Source organism: Taudactylus pleione, unplaced genomic scaffold (genome assembly GCF_031769625.1).
Source record: "Taudactylus pleione unplaced genomic scaffold, aTauple2 ptg000195l, whole genome shotgun sequence".
Lineage (NCBI taxonomy): Eukaryota > Metazoa > Chordata > Amphibia > Anura > Myobatrachidae > Taudactylus > Taudactylus pleione.
The window spans coordinates 4,333,242-4,353,787 of NW_028284597.1; the positions used below are offsets into that span (position 1 = coordinate 4,333,242).

Consider the following 20,546-nt stretch of genomic DNA (forward strand, 5'->3'; position numbering starts at 1 on the left):
TTCCAGATTTGTTTGTTTTTTTTGTCACTCAAGGAAAATCTATACTAGATAAACATCACTTCTCCCTGCAAGTATCAATAATATCGCTCGGTGATACCGGCCTGGAATGGCAATGATTAACTTACCATTTTGATAGTGCCAATCTGAGGGACTTTGCTCATGCACAGTACATGTACTTGTACCACTGCAATGCTCTTTAAATAAGCACGCTATTGCCGGGGACGAATCCTTCATGTGTAGGGCGAAGTCATTTAATGCATATGCCCCTTTGTCTCCTTGTGTCCCAGGCTAAAGGCTACATTATAGACTAAACAGTGCAGCATAATATTCTCTGTAGTAGTTTGGTATGAAATAAAAATTAAAGTGTGGAGACTTTGATTAGCAGACACTGCGCCTGGAGACGTAATCCGTTGTTTAGGGAATGTTATAAACCACATTTATATTACAGTTTATGTGTACTTTGGATGTTTGGTGACTTTATTTTACTGCATGGTTGTCCAATGAATGTGTATTTCTAGAAGAGTAGAGTTGGCTACACACCTGAAAGATGTAACAAGCATTGCGACGGACTAAACAATTTCACTTAAAATCATACGATCCAGAACACACGATTGTGAGCGTACACACTATGCACTATCTTCAGAACATTGGCACAATATCATGTTGAGGGATTATATTCAGTTATCATTCCTTTGTACACTATGGGCCTGATTTAGAGTTGTACGCACTGGCATAACTATAGAGGGTGCAAGGGGTACGCTTGCTATGGGCCTGGTGGCTTAGGGGGCCCACCGGCCCAGCAAGAAACCCCCTGCCAAGTACAGCCAGTGCCAATGTCTTTTTTTTTTTTTTTTTTTAATCTGGAGCCTGTCGCAAGGCAATAGGAACTCGCGGACCAGCAGCTAATCAGCAGCGACTGCTGGTCTCCGAATTCTAATTTGCTCGTGACCAGCGCCTGATGCTGAGAGGAGGCGTGGCCATGATGACATCCTCGGACCACGGTAACTCCTCCTCCCAGCTTCAGTGAGGAGAGATGGAACGGCGCGCCGGGCTCAGGAGGAGGTAAGTATTACAGAGCTGGGGGGGGAGGAATTATGGGGCTGCGTGGGGGACCCCGAGGAAATGTTACCATTGGGCCCCCATACCTCTTGTTATGCCCGTTTGTACGTAAACTCGATGATTTCGGTACAACTCCCTTGGAGGCTGTCGGTGCATGCACAGGATCTGTTCTGCTCATGTGCCGATCAGTGTCTGCGAGATCGCTCGTAGTGCCTCCTAAGCTATTTTGGGGGCAGGGCGATGACAATGACTGTTTTACAAAACGAGGGAGTTTTGTAGACGTGTCAAGGCCATGGTCTGCGTCTTACAACGCAGATTTCCTGTCCCCGGCAGAGGAGTTCCGGTGATCCGTTGCTCTGTCTTCGTATTCAGCACTCAGATCTGCAATGCCGGAAGTGGGTGTCTTATCCTTCAGACGCCTCCTGTGGCATTAGCATTTGTTTGCATCTCTGCTGTGACGTAGCAGCGATGAATATATACCGTACAACTTGGAATCAGGACCTATGTTCGGTCAGGTGTACACACTATGCATTGTGCACCGCGTCGTCCATGGAATCGTCACATCTGACGTGCAGCACATCAGGTGGGACGATGTGATGAACGATGTGTGTAAACGATAGATTGTGTGTACGCACTATACAATGGTTGTGCTGTATGGTCGAAACTACCAAGTTTGCACGATATATTGTATTGTATTGTGTGTGTACCCACACTAAGGACTACAGCAATATTTTTGGATTTTTTTTTTTTTGTAAATTTTATTTTTGTTTTTTTTAAGTACTTACGTGTGGTTAGGATTATTTTATTCTCCTGTGCAGCCTTCCTTTTGTTTATCTAATTTTATCGGTGTTATTATTAATAGTTACTTTTAAATATTAATTACCCCTTTCTCCCACCAGGAACACCGTATGTAAATCATATAGATAAATGAGCCTTGCTGGGATTGAGCCGCGGAGATAGCCCAAGTGGATTTTTAAAGTTCACTTGATCTGAGAGAAACTCAGTCATTTTTTTCCCATAATTAATATTAATAAAGGATTTGGCTTGTCAAATCGAATGACTTTGTACTCCACCGGTGTCTAAAATTAGGACATAATCTCATGGCAACATGGCTTCTCAATCAAAGTGACACAGGCTCTGGTGGGTTATGGTACAAAGTATTTTAATTATGCTTTAATCCTTCTTCCAAGCAAGTATTGAATCGTTGTATTGAAGCTCACCTTTACGTGCGCAAACCTGCGTACTGCTTTAAAAAAACGCTTCTATTGCTTATGTGACAGGTGTGTAGGTACTTCCGCATAACCCACAACAGTCCTGATTTTTGCTGCACAGTTATGATTTCAGACATATAAAATATTGCATATTTCATTAATGGTCTATTAAAATATGCAGGTGGCACTATAGGAAGCTAATGACAACCATGTAATTGAGTTAACCGTGGAATGAGATGGTGACTACAGAACTGACAGGTCAGGGTCCTTGGTGATCCTGTACTAAAAGCCGCTCTGTATGCCTTCTGTCTGAGGACAAGTCTGACCTGTATTATATGGTAATGGTGGAGGTCCATGGACAGGGTTCCCCTGTTCCAGAGAAAAAAAATATGCCTAAAGAATAATCTTAATATTGCTTGATAACAAACATACCCAGATAGTTATATGGTTTAAAAAATAGCGAGGATAAAATATTTATATTACTCAGGCTCATGTTGCTTGCTACTAATATACGCTGTAGTGGCAAAATTAATTGGATAGAAAAATGTAAAGGTAATGGTAGGTGGCATCAATGTATTTTGATAACTTGGAAATGCCCAGACCTGCATCAGTTGTAATCCGTTATCTCGTGAGTCAGTTTGAACACAGGCTAGGCTGCTTATGACAAGGCGACGTGAATTATTGGAGTTGAAATGGGGCATATTAGTAAGTGCCGACGGATGGAACATTACATATCCGAAGTTGTATGAACATTCAACATTCCTTGATCTTTGGTCTCTTGTGTCTACCGGGATACCTCATGGAAGGCATTACCATCCACCGTAGACAGTGCAGTGACCGACCACTTGTGCTTAATGATTGTGACCAGCGGCGTCTGGCCAGAATGGTCCATGGTAACAGACAAGCGACACTGGCTCATATCACATCCACATTCAAAGCAGGAGGTACCAGACACATATCCAGCAGGTCAGTGCAGCATTCTTTAGCTTTAATGGGATATGGGAGCAGAAGAGCCACCAGAGTGCCCTTGTTAACACTATGACACTGGACACAGTGCCTTACCGTGTGACATCGATAATTGGACCCTGGAGGACTGGCAACACATGGCGTTGTTCGATGAGTCACGGTTCCAGTTGTTTTCATGGTAGGGTTCGGATGTTCTGTAGACCCCATGAAGCCATGGACCCTAGTTGTCAACAAGGCGCCGTAACTGACTGGTGGTGGTTTCATAAGGGTATTGGGTAGTGTTCGCATGGCATGGGTTGGGTCTGCTGGTCCACCTGAACACTTCATTGACCGGTAACTGCTACGTTGCATTGCTTCATGACCATTTGCAGCCCTTCACGGACGTCATGTACCCCCACAACGGTGGAATATTCTAGCAGTGTAATGCACCATATAATCGGTCCCAAGTTGTCCAGAATTGGCTCAAAGAGCATTCTGGAGGGTTCAGATGAATGGTGTGGCCACCATGTTCACCCAACATGGTAGAACGCATTTGTACCCAGGATCCTGCAACTACAAGTATCAGGGAAGTGTGGGAAGCTATGCAGATGACTTGGGTCAACATCTCTCCAGAGGTCTTCCGTGCACTTGTGGAATTGATGCCACGTCGAGTTGCTGCACTTCGCCGGACTAGAGGGGGTCCTACACAATACTAGGCACCTATCCCATGACTTTTAACACTTCAGTGTATTTATTACTGTACTATGTCCAATTGGCTACTGATTGCAGTGATCATGATGGGGTGTACAGCTATTTTACCCTGTGCTCTTTGATTTGATGTTCTATAACAAATACCAATGACTCCTTTTTTTTCACACCACAGAACGCTTGTGGTCCAATTTATTGAGCCGCACTCCGTCACTCAAATTGTCATGTTGTTTTCCCTTTAGACATTAAACCAGCAGGTTAACTCTTTCTTTGCTGCGGCCGTCCATTCCTTTTGACATTGACTTATCGACCAATGTTGGGTTTTTGATCTATGTAACGGAGTTGCAAACACTAAAAACTACTCTGTTTTAATGGGTATGTCAGCCACCCTGAATGATACTGCACTGAAAGATGGCACAATCACTCTTAAGAGGAGAGGCTGGCTGTGTTTTTTATGCGTGGTTCTTTGTTCTGTTTTTAGTTGTTGTTTTGTTTTGTTTATTTTGTTTTTTTTTCTCTCCCTTTTTAAGGGTGGAGATATTTATTTAACACTTGGATTTATTTGTGCCCACAATATTCATTTTTTAAAATCTGCTAATGGAAATGCTTCTGTTCAGGTCATTAATCAATTGTGAATTTCATTCCCTTGTTTTTGTAGAAGCTGCTGCAATAAATAGTTTTTTTTTTTTTTTTTTCACAAGGCGAAATTCTTGGAGATGGATTCAGCCGGTGTAATTAATTGTACCCAGTTACAGAAGATCAGCAAGTTTGTAGGATTCACACGCTGCTTTGCCATATGGCTGCCCAGTAGGCGAAAAATTTGATTAATGTTTTGAAGTGGATTTTTTTCAGCAATATTAGAGCCCAGATGAGGAATTTTCCTTTCTAATGGTGATAAACAGCTGATTTCATCCAACGCGCTCAAAATGACTGGTAGATTACCGATCTGTAGATATACACGTGTCTGCGTGCAAAATACGGCCGTTGTTTGCAATAGTCAATTTATGCATGTAAAAACCCTTTGATTGTCTTTTGCACTTCAATTGATTTTTCATTGCTACCTCACATACTAATGTTGACGTTTATTTTTTAACTTATGGTTATAATGATTACTAAACAACATTCAACATGCCGCTAACTGTAATAATTTTACATGAGAAGAGAATGTGCAGACATTGTCATTGTTCATATTGTCTTAAGCTGGCTGCTACTGTATATCGTTGAAACGATGAATGATATATCGCTAGTGCTTACACCCGATATATCTATGAACGATGTCGTTCACAGACCTGTCAGGTAGGCCCTATAGCACAGCCGATGCCGATATATCATCCAGATATATTGGTGCATCTGGCTGTGTGTACAGGCGACCCAACAACCACCTGTACATGGCCGCAAGAACCGCCGACACTGACATCACAACTGAGCGGGCAAAGTTAATTGTCCGTTCAGTTGTGATGTCTGGCCAGACCTATCAAGCAGCCGATTGGTAAGTATATAGCTTACCAAATCGTTTGCTCGGTTGACACGACGGCCATTTGGCCGCTGTGTTGCTCAAGTGTGTACCCAGCATTGTTTCACAACTTCATTTTCAACCATTTCTTCTTAATAGAAAGGAGTTTAACTGTCTTGAATACAAACTACATTGCTACAAAGGGAAAAAAGTAGTCTTGACTGCCGGCCAGCTACTGGTCATTGGCGTATCTATTATGGGTTCAGAGTGTACGCCGCACAGGGGCCCTTGGGTCCAGGCTGGCCCATACCTTACACCCTGCACCAATACCTACCTTTCTGGAGTCCTGTGTCGGCTGGTGCTGCATATTGAAATCACTGGGAAAATGGCGTGACCCCCATTTGCCGGGTGATATGTGTAGTCCACTATAGAGGTCTAAGGGAACATAAGATAGGAGCCATGTACCTGGAGACATGGGATGTGCAGCATACTGGGACACAAAGCCAGAGTCTACTGCAGTGCCGGAGAGGAGGGGGCCCGCTCGGAGGTTGCACCTGGGCCCCCTCCTCTCTTAAAATGCTCATGCTACTAGTGTCTCGAAAACGGTACATATCAGCTCACAAGTACATAGGTTAGTAATAACTAATATGGTCTTCTTTTTCTACATGACTGTAGCAGGAAATTTAATATTAAAATATATAATTATCAGTTGGCTATAAGCGTAACAATTGTCTGTGCTTAAAGCTGCATTCCCTGTTACTCTGTTACTTCTCACCTGACCTGATGGGAAATACTTGCTGGACACTGTTCCTCAGGGCTCTTCCCATTATACCCAATATAGGGGCGGATTCATTGAGACGGGAAAAGCCTATTGCCGCTTTTTACCTGTTTGCGTCTTATCTCCAAATTCAATTCAAGGACGTTTTCGCCTAAGCGAAAAGTCAATGCACTGAAACAGGCAGAAAAGTTTCTCCAATGAATGGCAGGCGGAAAAAAGTGCAAAATCTCTATTTTGGGGTGCAAATGTGGGGAAATGATTCAGAACCCATTGGACACCCCCAAAGGACAAATCAGCCCCCCCCCAAAAAAAATTACCTCAGAACACCCCAAAAAAGACGTGATTTTTGGGGCAAAAATGAAAAAGTGTGTGTGGGGGACACAAGGATAAGGAATAGTGAAATATTTTTCTTGGGGGCTGTATGGATGGGGCAGGTGGTTTTTGATTGCAGCAGGTGGATTTTCCAAATGTTTTAAAAGTGCACTTTAGAGAGACAAAAATATGCTTTTACTCATTTTTAAGTACCTCAAATTTGACTGGACTATGAATTTTCACCCAAAAATACTGTTTTTCTATCATTCTTCACCACTTTTACAAATATGCTTCTAGAAAACATTTAACACAACTTAAGGACACAAAGTATGTTTATTAGGGCTAGTAGTACACATCTGTAATGATTCCAGTGTCAGTGCGTCTTATTTTGTGGTACAGACTGATTCCCCCATTCTATTCAGTATATTTTGCACCTGTTATGCAATCGCCTATTTTCGCCTGTTCTGCAATTGAATAGGGCGAATCGCGGGGACGTGCATGCCGCGATTTCGCGTTCCAAACAGGCGGATGTGGCGGAAAGCACAACAGGCGAAAAGTCCACAGACTTTTTGCGGCTAATTGAATGCGGGCCATAGTGTAGGCCATACAAACCTTTCTCCGCTAATCTGTAACCTCTGAGATTGCATCTTCTTAGTGCTTCCACCAAAAATCCCTCAAGTTTTATCTGGGGCGGACAGATGAGCTAAAGAAGAAACAGCTGCTTGGAGTATCTTCGGGGCTTCTGGTGAAGAAAACCCTGCATACGGGTCTTTTTTTTTTTTTTTGACTACAGGTGCTGCTTTTTTTGTTCCTGACACAGCGTATTGTATGTACTAGACATAGTTTTATATTAGCCCTATTCGCAGAAAATTTGCATATTTAGGTATTTTTGTATACTGTCATTTTTTTTTTTTTTTGTCCTTTGCGTACCTGCCCGTGATATCATACCACGCTCCGAATAATGGCACAAGCCCCTTTCCATTAGATCATGCTCCCAAGATGTTGTATTTTGAGAGGACTTGTACACATCCCTCAGACTGACACAAGAGGTCTTTAAGGAGATAGAGGAATTATGGGGAAGGGAAAGCAAACCATGGAACCGCAGTAGATGAACCCTGCAAGACTTACAAGCACCATAGTAAAAGTTAATCAAGGTACTAAAAAAAAATAATAATTTATATTTACATTAGACAAATAAAAATCCAGTATAAAAATATAATACACAGATAATTGTGTCAGAAAAAGTATATTTTTATCTATTTAAGGTGGGCCTATTCATTTACAATAGTGAGAGAAGAAGCTTTGGTAACTTGGGAAACTCCTTGTTGGTGTGTATGACATGTAATTACTCCTATAATGAGGAATAGGTATCATGGATAGAATTCTACACTTCAGAGTCAAACAGACATTACCTGATGCTCCACTCATATCTAATACTTTGTTTGCAAACCTCATCAAAGTACTATTTATGTGGCATATTTTTAACAAAGGATAGTGCACCAAATGAATTCCAATTCCCATGTTGACGCGCTGTGATATATGAAATTTACACCACATATGTGAGAGATATCGTCTATAATTATTGAGTCGCACACAGGAAATGGATGGTTATTGTCTTTTTTTTTTTCTTGCAAACCGTTTTGGAAGTAATTAAGTGGTGAACATACTAAGTCATTGATGGACATTGGAATATTGACAACTACAGATGCATAAATTGGGTAGGAGGAAAATGTTTTGACAGATAGAAAGTTAGATTGGGATTTAGCATCTATACGGAACCGAGCTGGCTGTAAGTGCCATAAACTGGACTTTACTTTCAATGTATAACGTGCTGCTCATAATGGTGATTGGGCCTGGTGCTTGTAATCAGACGTCAGACCACACTTACTGCATGGGCTTTGCACTAAACATGGAACAGACACTGGTCACAATCCCAGCGCACCTACCACGTTCGCATACTGACGCCGTAATTCCCGCAGCACTGGTACCATTGCCGTGATACTGACCTCGTGGGTATTACAGAATGGTAATGTATGAATAGGCCGACTCTATGCATTTTTCTACCTACAGTATATACACTCTGAATACATATACAGTGCATCCGTAAAGTATTCACAGCGCTTCACTTTTTCCAAATTTTTTTAAAATTAAATTTGCAAAAAATCTAAAAAAAAAATACTTGTTACACGTTGTCATTATGGGGTATTGTGTGTAGAATTCTGAGAACAAAAATTAATTTATTCCATTTTGGAATAAGGCTGTCACATAACAAAATGTGGAAAAAGTGAAGCACTGTGAAAACTTTCCGGATGCACTGTACACCCACATCTAAATGAGCCATAATGTAGGCAATCTAAAATAGCTGGTTCAATATAAAACTTAATTTTTTTTTTAAAGTCTTAATGGGGAGATTTATCAAAGCTTGGAGAGAGGCAGAGAGAGAGATATATAGTACCAACCAATCAGCTCCTGTAATTTTTTCAAACTCAGGCTCTAAAATTACAGGTACTGATTGGTTGGTACTTTGGGGGAGATGTATGAAACTTTGGAGAGATAAAGTACCAAACAAACAGCTCCTGTCATTGTACCCACTGTGTTTGAAAAATGACAGGAGCTGATTGGTTGGTACTTAATCTCGCTCCACTTTGTCTCTTTCCAAGGGTTCTTACATCCCCCTCCACTCTCTCGTCACTTTCTCTCTATCCATGCTTAGATAAATTTCTCCATATTCTTGTAGCTACTTTAATCAGTGCAGTTCTGTTCCAGCCAATTGGCAGATTCATATTAAATTACCACCTCATTTACATACCAAAGGAACCACTTTTGTTAAAATGCCAATTATCAGCTCTAACTACATGGCCAAGGCTGTATCATTAAAAAGACAAGTCCTCCTGAGTAAAGGGGAACACCCTACTGGCATTGCCATGTGGTGTTCTGTGTTATTACTGTACCATGCAAAATGAGGGCACAGCAGGAGGCTCTGCTTTTTCTCACAAAATCACGTTCATCGATAGGAGTATCAGCAGCTGCTGAAGTGAAGAGTCAGGGTGCTGGGATGCTGCGGAGAGGAGAGCGGATTTAAGTGGAAGTCCTGCTGGGTTTCCACAGCGCTAGAAGGTGAGAAATTACAGGGAAACAACCTGGGCAGAAGGACGCTGCCATTCTGTGCATTGCTGAGCCGAGGGGACATGCTGAGGATGGAATGGACTCGTTGAGATGCCAAAGTCAGACGAGTCCGTACTCATCTGGAACAAAGACATTATGAACTCTGAATGGCTGTACTGTGGGGGAACTTCATGCTTTTAGACTTTATTACAGCACGCGCTCTAGCAAAAATAATGTGTTTTATTTAACATTTATCCTTTTAAAGCACATTTGTACACATAATGGAACTTAAAAAAAGTAGCATTTTCTTTTTTTATGGGAGTGTTAATATCGGTGTATAAAAAAAAATGTATCTTTAGAAAATGAAGTCCTGGGTGAATGGAACATGTTACATACATGTATAGGCAGCTTTTGAATTTCCGCCATTTCCGCCAACCTAGTACTTATATTTACAGTTTGTTGTGTCACCATATTGTTCATTCTTTTGTTACTGTGCTGCCATGTAGCCCCCTAAGCACTATTGGTACTTTGTTTCTATAAAGTTTTGTTTGATTGCTTTAGCAATACACTTCAATGGGTTTAGCTATTGCTAGTTGGCTTTTATTTATGTTAATGTGTGTCCAAGTAATTTATGCTATTTATGTCTATTTATTAACTGCTACTCAAGGTTTTATCCTTAAACTTCCAAGATTGAATATATATAGAGGGGAATTCAGTCAACATGCCACCTCACACAAGAGGGGTGAGTTACCGTTGCAAAGGCGTGTAAACACCGGCAACGTCATCCAAACTCTCCCCCTTCGCGGCTTGCACTCGCGCCAGACTCGCAGATTTTGTGGTACTCTAAGTGCGGCATATGGTAGAAGTCTCCTATATACATGTGCTTTTCCATGCCCATTCAGCCTGCGCTGCATTAGCCGATTGTGGAATATCGGTCATCCAGACCAGGGTCACAGACCGAACCTGGCAAGAGTCAGGGAAAACACTTCTTTTTGGGGGGACTCCTGGGTTAGTAGGTTTCCAAATAAAGGAGATTGTAATTACTTAACTATTATGGGTTAGCGCAGTGGTGGAAAAGAGAGTGTTTTTCGCTGTTCTTAAAAGTGGCCCTTGATTGCCCAAGGGAAAAACACTTTTTTCCCTTTGGTGCAGAAGCATATGTTACATGATCCGATCATGGTACCGGCATAAAGTGTTTATGTACGTAAACCTATGGAGAACACATACAAAGTGTGAGAACTTGCTTGGCAAGGCCATTGACATTGTGATCAAGCTCTGGCAAAATGCACATAACTTCTTTTAGGGGATCCCGCTGGGAGCAAACTGGACCTCACTAACACCACGCTCTGTGACTAATTTTTCCAGCACTTGCAATCAGCCTGATAAGGTGCACTCATTATTATTTGGTATTCATATTGGGCATTCAAATGGTCATGAGCTTCATATAAGGACAATTACTGTATGTGAAACAATGACCCACAAGCAGATTGTAATCTTACCTTCCTTCTGGCTTATAAGTGGTATAGGGGGGTTCCCGCACTTGCTGTTCATGGCATACGGATGCACACAGTGAGCAGCAGCACCCTTCCTGAACCATAACCAAGCACTCTATTTTTCTGATGTATGCATACTAATCCTGTCTAATAGAGAGTGTACAAAACGATACCGGCTTCTACCGGTTTAATTTAATCGCTGTAGAATCCATGTTAATATTGTGAACGCTTCTTTCCTGACATTTTTATTCATCTTGTATACAGCTGTAACCGTGGTGGTGTTACATTTTAATATGACTTTATTACACTTTGGTGAGATGTACCAAACCTTGGAGAGAGAGAAAGTGGAGAAGGTGCGCAAAACAACCAATCAGATTCTAGCTGTCATTTATATAGCACAGTCTAGTCTGATTTGGGCAACTTCTCCACGTTCTATCTCTCCAAGGCTTGATACATCTCTCCTTTGCTTTTCTAATCTTATTTTATATTTCACCGCACTCTACACCTACTAAAACCATTAGGTCTTCAGCAGTCTCTGAAAACCCCTTCCCTGGAAATGTACTTATAACCCTCCCCTAATTGACCTTATCCGTGGGGTTGTTTTCATTTGTCTGCCTCCTTGAGTGTAATTATACATGCATACAACTTTTTACATATATTCATTAAAGGTTTTATATATATATATATATATATATATATATATATATAATATAGGTCAATAGGCAAATGCACACAAGGGTGCTGTAATCCTAAATGTATCAATACAACGAGCTTTTAAGTTCCAATGAGAAACTAAAGACAAAGGACCAGCACACCACTTTCATTGCAAAATAGTAATACGTTTAGTAAGTTTAACATGTAGCAGCAGCCAAGGAAATGTGCAAATAATGCAGAAACGCTTGGTAGCGTGTACTTAGCAACAGCCTGGTGACCATATGCAATCCAAACAAATTGCCCGACAGCGTTTCAATGTTCTCACACCTTCATCATGGGCACAATTGTACCATACTGGCAAGCCATATTTAAAGAGGAGTGGGCGCCATTCTGAAATTAAACAATGATACTCGCCTGCAGCGGAGATCACCACTGATGCACGTGATGCAGCGTCCTGGAAGTGTCCCTCCAGACTCAATCAAGGCATGCGGCTGACGTCATCGCACATAGAGATCAACGTTGCGCTGGGAACAGTGGCGGCGGAGGCCTCATGTGCAAGTGATGACATCATAGTCGCTATGGCAACAAGAGTAAATTTAAACATAAATGAGGTAAAGAGCCCATCATTACAGACTTGTATGTGCACTATATCTTAAAATAATTTGAAACTGATTGAGAATAATACATTATATCCCTCTTAATAGTAAATCACTTTAAAAGTCAAGGATTTACATACATATTGGTAGAACGTCTGTCCGGCGCTCAACTCATCCTTCATATTGCTAACACAATGGTAAGAAAGAAAAAAAGAGAATAGCGAAAAAATAAACTGAAATACACAAATAATATCACCCGAATAACATAAATAACTAGTGATAATACTCAAACCCTAGAGAAATATAATAATCATCAACCTCCAAAACAAAAATAAGAATAAAGATTAAAAAATAGAAAATCAAAAACATTTCCTATGTTGCCAAAAAAGGCCCAAACACCTCATTATGTGAAAAAAGACAAGTTATATGAAACATGGGTTATACAGTATGATCACACACAGCAATATACAAAAATACAAACTTAAATCAATACGCATGTCCGAAGAATATTTTCACAGAAGCTCTCACAATATAACCATTGATATAAACTCAATGTTGAATCACAAAAATACACTGAACGAGTTCTCTTCATTCAACCCCATTGGTCATAGTAATTCAAATCTGTAAATAAATTAGCATTCCCTCTGAAGTAAAAGTTTCCCCCGATCTCCACCTCTTCTAGGGGATTTTATCTGGTCAAGTGGTATAAAACGGAAATCTTTGATGGTATGTCCCAAGTCATGGAAGTGTCTTGCCACTGGTGGTGTGCCCTGATCCACCTTTTAAGGATCTACAATTATTGACAGGGACAATAATTAGACTACGAATTTACTTTCACAGGTCATCCGCTGCTGTAACCTGTGTTGTAGTCCGGTTATCGGATGTCTGAACGTGTCTTCTGTTATGAGATATCTGCAATTATCACAGCCACTACAGCGAAATGCACCATTTTTCGGTGCAAGCCAATTCTTATTAGGTACTCTTATACTTATATTTGCATTTGTCACCAGGTCTTTAAGGTTGCTACTTCTCTTGTATGCAAAAAGAGGGTTATTTTGAAAAGATTCTTTAAGTATAGGATCTGTCCTAATGACGTGCCAGTGTTTGAGAATAGATTCCCTCATCTTATGTGAGGATATCGAATAAGTAGTGGGAAACACAACACGGTTGGAACTAGAATCTTCAAGTTTCGTTCTAAATAATGATTCTCTATCAATAGGTAGACAACGTTGAATTGCATCATCAACCTCGTAGCTGTTATATCTTTGTTGAATAAAGTCCTCCCCTATATTCTTAAGTGCTTCTGGCAATTGATCAGGATCTGATGTGATCCGTGCCACTCTGATCAGCTGAGAAAAGGGTAAACTTTTTTTGAGGGGTTTAGGATGGAAACTTTCAGCGATCAAAAGTGTGTTCATGTCTGTTGTTTTCTTGAAAATATTTGTTTCAAAATTATTATTCACTATCGAGACTAATACATCTAAAAAAATTATTTTGTGAGGGCTGCTGGAACATGTGAACCGATGGTACTGTTGATGTAATTTAACCAAATAAATTCATTAAGGGTTTCCAAACTGCCTGTCCAAACAAAAAACACATCATCTATGAATCTGGTGTACATAGCGATAAATTTAGAAAATAATCTGTTATTCAAGATATAAGGACTTTCATAGTCGTACATGTATAAATTGGCATAGCTAGAGGTCATGTTAGACTCCATAGCTGTGCCTTGGAGTTGCAAATAAAAGGTATGTTCAAAAAGAAAATTGTTCTTGTGAAGAATTATGTCAATCAAAAGTAGCAAAAACTCACTAGTAATTTTGACCCTCCCAGCTCCAATCCCTCGATTGATACCTTCTTCAGACTTGTTAAACAAAGGCGGGGTTACGGTGATCATGAACAGATGTGATTACGTAGCCGAAGTCCAGAAGCAACTTTCTGACTAGTCTTGTTATAAACAGTTGAGGTATGATCCTATAACATCTTTCAAAAGGGAAGTTGATTTGATCATCACTAAAGGATACTACAGATTTCTTACTAAAATTAAGATATTTTGGTTCAGCTGTGCTCTCCATAGACCCTGCTTTCCAGAAGTTTGGGCAGATTTCCCCATTGCTGTTTACACATCTATCAACTCTAGCACTCTCCAACTGTAGAGAGCAGAGCAACATGTGGTAGGAGTCTGGGGACAAGGGGTAGAAGCTGGCAGGGCCCCTGGAAGAGGGGTAAGGGGCAATTTAACAACATAATTAGGCTGACTATAGCTGGGATCCCCGATCCTCACAGAACTGCTCCCGTGTTAGGCTCTGCCCCTGCATTAGGCTCCACCCTTTTTACTGAGCTGCTCTGGGGCAGCTCAGCAATCGGTGGAAAAAGTGCAGGTTTTGGGAGGCAATGCCTAGGACTGGTCATGAGAGAGCAAGGGGCATTTTCACAGGCTGGACAGCAACTCTGCCCCCTCCTGAAAAGAGGCATGTCCTGAAATCAGTGGGGCCCATTGGGGAATTACCCAATTCCCCAGCAGCCCTGTCCAAACCTGAACCAACCACAACTATGATTGAAGAAGAACTGGAGGCCAGCTCTTTTTAAACTGGATCTTTTACTCAAAGGTTTATTCTGTAGTCTAGACTAGATGAGAAGAACACAGTGGAAACAGCAGTTCCTAAAAAGCATTGATAGCAAGAAAAGCTGTTAAAGCGAAGACAGTAAATATCTTTCTTGCAAACCTTTGCTGTTACACATACAATTCAAAACTATAAAAATGCTGAGGAAAGTCAGAAACGCCTAAAAAGGACTAGATTCCTGTATAATAACCATGCAGCCTCTGTCCAGGCTGGAATTGGAAATGAGTAGTAGACTCTAGCGCTGTGCCAGAATCTACTACCCAAGCGGAGGTCTCCAGGAAAATGGCACAGACGGCCATTTTCCTGGTGATTTCTCTACTGCGTATGCGCATTTCACAGAGAATATGGATGCCATGCCATTTTCCCTATTGTTTGTGGAGCGATGCACTGCCAACGCGGGACTCCAGAGGTAAGTATTGAAGAACATGGGTGCGGTGTGGGTCCCCCTGGACACGGGCCCGTGTGCACCAGACACCCTGCACCCATTATAGATATGCCCCTGATAATAACCTTATTCTATACTTTTACTACTTCTAGTTAAGTATATAAACCCTATTAACCACATGTAGTTCCGTTCATTAAATATGTTTTATTGTATTTTTTTAAACTCTTGTTTCCTTTTGTTTTTTTGTTGTTTTGCAGATGTAGGTTTTTAATTTACAGTAGATTAGTAATTTGTGAGCCTGACGTTATTCATGGAGAGCCATAGCACAGCAACCTAGAAACTTGCTGAGAAATAAGAAATTCACAAAAGAATGTTCATGGGAAGCTCCAACTCTGCTTTATCTTTTGGTCTTTGATTTTATATTTTTTAAATATACAACATGATTTCATCCTGTATTCTCTTATCCCACAGAGATAGAGATCGAATTGTACAAAGACAGATATCCCATAAATAATCTATAGAACATTATCTTTATTGTAATAAACTAGAGGAAGCGTTGTGCTTAAAGTAGACCTTTCACCATAATGTTAAGTTGTTTGCCTGTACATGTTGCTAAGATTTTATCAGTTTAAACTTTAATATGTTTTCTAAAAGAGCTAAAATACTTCAGTGGCCCTCTCCATGTGCGGCTGCAGTGGCCCTCTCCATGTGCGGCTGCAGTGGCCCTCTCCATGTGCGGCTGCAGTGGCCCTCTCCATGTGCGGCTGCAGTGGCCCTCTCCAAGTGCTGTTGCAGTGGCCCTCTCCATGTGCGGCTGCAGTGGTCCTCTCCATGTGCGGCTGCAGTGGTCCTCTCCATGTGCGGCTGCACTGGTCCTCTCCATGTGCGGCTGCAGTGGCCCTCTCCATGTGCGGCTGCAGTGGCCCTCTCCATGTGCGGCTGCAGTGGCCCTCTCCATGTGCGGCTGCAGTGGCCCTCTCCATGTGCGGCTGCAGTGGCCCTCTCCATGTGCGGCTGCAGTGGCCCTCTCCATGTGCGGCTGCAGTGGCCCTCTCCATGTGCGGCTGCAGTGGCCCTCTCCATGTGCGGCTGCAGTGGCCCTCTCCATGTGCGGCTGCAGTGGTCCTCTCCATGTGCGGCTGCAGTGGTCCTCTCCATGTGCGGCTGCAGTGTCCCTCTCCATGTGCGGCTGCAGTGGCCCCCTCCATGTGCGGCTGCAGAGGCCCCCTCCAGGTGCGGCTGCAGCGGCCCCCTCCAGGTGCGGCTGCAGCGGCCCCCTCCATGTGCGGCTGCAGCGGCCCCCTCCATGTGCGGCTGCAGGGGCCCCCTCCATGTGCGGCTGCAGCGGCCCCCTCCATGTGCGGCTGCAGCTGCCCCCTCCATGTGCGGCTGCAGCGGCCCCCTCCATGTGCGGCTGCAGCGGCCCCCTCCATGTGCGGCTGCAGCGGCCCTCTCCATGTGCGGCTGCAGTGGCCCTCTGTGAGCTGCAGATGGATGGTGCCTTGTTAGATGTATTTGCATAATGACGTGTATTATATAGCAAACACATATTACACAGTGTTTTGCAGAGAATATTGAAGTAAATGTTATCAGTCCAAGCCCCAGTAGAGATTACACTCTAGATTTAAGTAACTAGAGTTTTTTTATCTTTACTTGGCGGAAGCCAATAAAGCTACTAGCATGAATAAGGAATTTTCCAGGTGGAGTACCTAGAGAATCCCCCTATTACACCCCCACAGGTGGAAAAAAAAATCAATTTGGCCCCCACAGAAAAAAACACACACATTGTCCCCTGCCGGTAAAACAAAATAGTGCATTGGCACCCCCCCCACAGGGGAAAACAAAACATACATTGGCCCCAAAGGAAATTAAAAAAACACATTGGCCCAACAGAAGACTTATGTACTTACCTCATATGAGTTAAAGATACAGATCTGCTTCCTGCAGTACTGAGCTGCCTCACTCATCACAGATCTGATGGCGATGGAGGGGTTATGAAGGCTGCATGTGCAGCTGCTTAAAATTATTAAAATGTACACTTAATTGGAGTAATGTATGGGAAGAACAGAATATCCTTCAAGCATCAGCAACTGGCTCCTGTACTGTGCCACTGCCCGCCTCCCTTTCCCCCTTGCCCTCAGTGCACTGCTCAGCTGTATGACGTCACGCAGCCTGGTCAAAGATAGTCACGTCCTCACCAAGCCACATCTAAGCTGAAAGATGAGCACAGTGTGGCCAGGGACAAAAGTTCAGCGGTTGCGCCCTTGTGTGGCCGCTCTACATGAACTGGCCCTGATTCTAGTGATCTACATACAGTACAGCTACCCAGGGTTGTCTTAACAGCAGTGTGGGCCCTGGGCAAAGCAATGCACTGGGGCCCCTACCCACCCACATGTAAATGGTCAATAAAATTAAACCCTCCTGCATGCCCATCAGACCTCCCACACATGCAGAGAGACTCTGTCTGACTGGTCTGAAGCCTGCAGATGAAGTGAAACTGGGACTGAGGTGAGTACTCGTCACGGGGTGGGGTGTGTGGGGGGGATTTTAGATCGGAATACAGTGCACCGGCGGCCGTCTTATAAAAATATCACTAATTTACCAACTGGCTGCAGGGGGGTGGGTTGGTGGGCCCCTACAAGCTTCAGGCCCTTGGGCAACTGCCCAACAAGCCCAATGTGGAAGAGATGGCCCTGTAACTACCGTTCTAGTGACTGACATACAATGCAGAGACCATACTAGTGACCAATACGCAATTCAGGGAGCATTCTAGTGACTCATATAAAATACAGAAGAGACGAGTGGATGAAGGTATTATGTTACGTTTAGAAGAAATGAGATATTTACAGACTTGGACATAGCACTTTTATCCAGAAGATAAATCCGTAAATAGACTACCTACATTTAAAATAATAACATTGTTACTATGATCCCTAGGTAATAACACCATCCGTTTTTCTTAAAATTGTTACATAAAGCTTTCATCCACTCGCCTGTTCAATTCTAGTGACTGAAATACAATGTAGCAGCTCTTTTTGAGTTTTACAATTTCAATTCCTAGAGTTCAATCATATTAGCTGCACGTTCCCTAGCAGCGCATGCAAGTACACTTGTATGCCGCACTTTAGGGGCCTATCCATTACCCGACTTTGTGAACAATCTGACCAAAACCAGGAGGTTTTAGTCGCATTGTTCAGAGTGTCGGGTAATGGATAGCCGGCAAGGACCAGCGATGCGCATGCACGTTGGTTCCTTGCCGTCCCCGACTGTCTACTGAACATGCCTGTCAACCTGACGACGCTCGTCAGGTTTGGCATGCTTAGAGATAGGAGGTCGGGCTCTTTCACTGATGACGTTCAGTGAACGCCGTTCAGTGCGGTCACCGCACCTCGGCGACATGAAGGTCTGAACGCTAGAAGTTCAGACTTTCAGGTCGTCTAATGGATAGGCACATTTACAGTACCTCCAGACTCACAGATTTTTGTTTATATCCCCATAGGGCTGCGTAAGCGAGTCCTGGCCACAGTATTGCTAAATAAGTGTACTGTGCCGTGCTTGTATGCCCTATTTGAAAGTGATATTTGTGTTAGGAAATGCAAGTACAGTATTAAAATATGTACACAGATACAAGTGTTGTATATCAAATTAATCAACCCAATCTTCTGGTGCATCCTAGTCGCATCACATTGCGACTTAGATACATTTTTGGAAGAAAAAGTTGCAAAAAAGACGCCCAGTGCTAGCAGAGTCTCACGGGACCTGGTGCACCGAGAGGGGCTATTAGTCACGACTGCTGCAAAGATGTGCGAGAACACATCTGTAGGTGTAATGTAAGGCATCACTCTGTACAAAGTACTATTATATCATATATGGGGGTGGTTCAATAAGTAAGGTAACAAGACCCCTCACATATGTTCTCTATTAGATTGCGCCTCATATTAGCCATACTGTCCCAACATCAATTATAAGATGGCGGGGCTGGCAGAAACAACGTCAAACACTGAAGTGAATAATATAATCAGATTTAAGCATCTAAAGGGGTACATCAGCAGCTGAAATTCATTGCCAAACCTAACCAGGAGACTTGTAGAGGAAGCCAGCGTTGAAGGGAGCATTAGTATCATTAAGATGTACATTTTACCGAGGATCCTTTATCTTTTACAGACCCTTCAGACACATATTCCTATTTAGTTTTTTAAAGACCTACATAAAGTAGTCCAGGATTTTATATGGGGTAACAAGCGTCCTAGCTTTAAACACAGAACCCTCTATAGATGTAAACACCAAGGTGGTTTGCAATTCCCTAATTTTTTACACTATTCCCATGCTGTTCTTATTTGTTGTATTGTCGAATGGACGAGAGATACAGATTTTAAACAATGGGTCTGTATTGAAAATTGCTATAATGTTGGATAAAACAGAATACATATGTTACACCGCCGGCCGCACGGTTCAAATCCCGGCAGCGCCAGCCCGACGTGGAAGGAAATCCCGATCGTGAGAAAGGTATTTCCTAACCTAATCTACCCTCTAACCCGAACCCTACCTTAGGGGTGCCTAAACCTAACCCCCCCTTTCCCTGCCATCTAAACCTAAGTCCCCCAGGGGGGAGCCTAACCCCCCCACACATGTCCTCCTCAACTTCACCTCAGGAAAGATGGCCCTGGTGAAATATGGCGATACTTACAAGTGAAACATTTTATACAAACATATCTCAGGAAGTTTTCACTCTCTAGGGCCCTCACTCCCTTTGAAGCTTTAGGTGCCTCTTCTGTAATACCTCATCACATTATTTCCGATGTATATAAATTGCTGGCTGAAATCCAGTAAAATTCTCTTCCTAATTTTACCACAGATTGGCAGAGGGAAACGGGACTCACCATTTCTGACAGGCAGTGGGAATTTTTTTTTTTCTTTATACTCACGTCTCCTCTCAAAGTGTATCCGTGATTGAGATGCACTTTAAATTTCTCACCAGATGGTATAGGTGTCCAAGTGCTCTGTGTAAATGTTCCCGGGTCTTCCCAACACCCTGTTGGCGTTGTGGAGATCCACCAGGGTTCCCCTTCCTTATTTGGTGGACTTGTCCTAAGCTCCGGGAGTTCTGGAATACGATTTTTCAGATCACCAAGGTGGTTGTTGGAGACTGGTTACTTAACCTAATAGACTGGTTCCTAGTTACTTAACCTAATAGACTTACCTATCTCTAGATATAAGAAGTTT

At 42.5% G+C, this 20,546-nt stretch overlaps 1 protein-coding gene across 7 annotated transcripts in view; it reads left to right on the forward strand.

Annotated features, from left to right (window-relative positions):
* The window catches only part of WWOX (WW domain containing oxidoreductase), a 1,100,068-nt gene that overhangs the window by 178,702 nt on the left and 900,820 nt on the right, over window positions 1-20,546 (forward strand). The window lies entirely within an intron of this gene.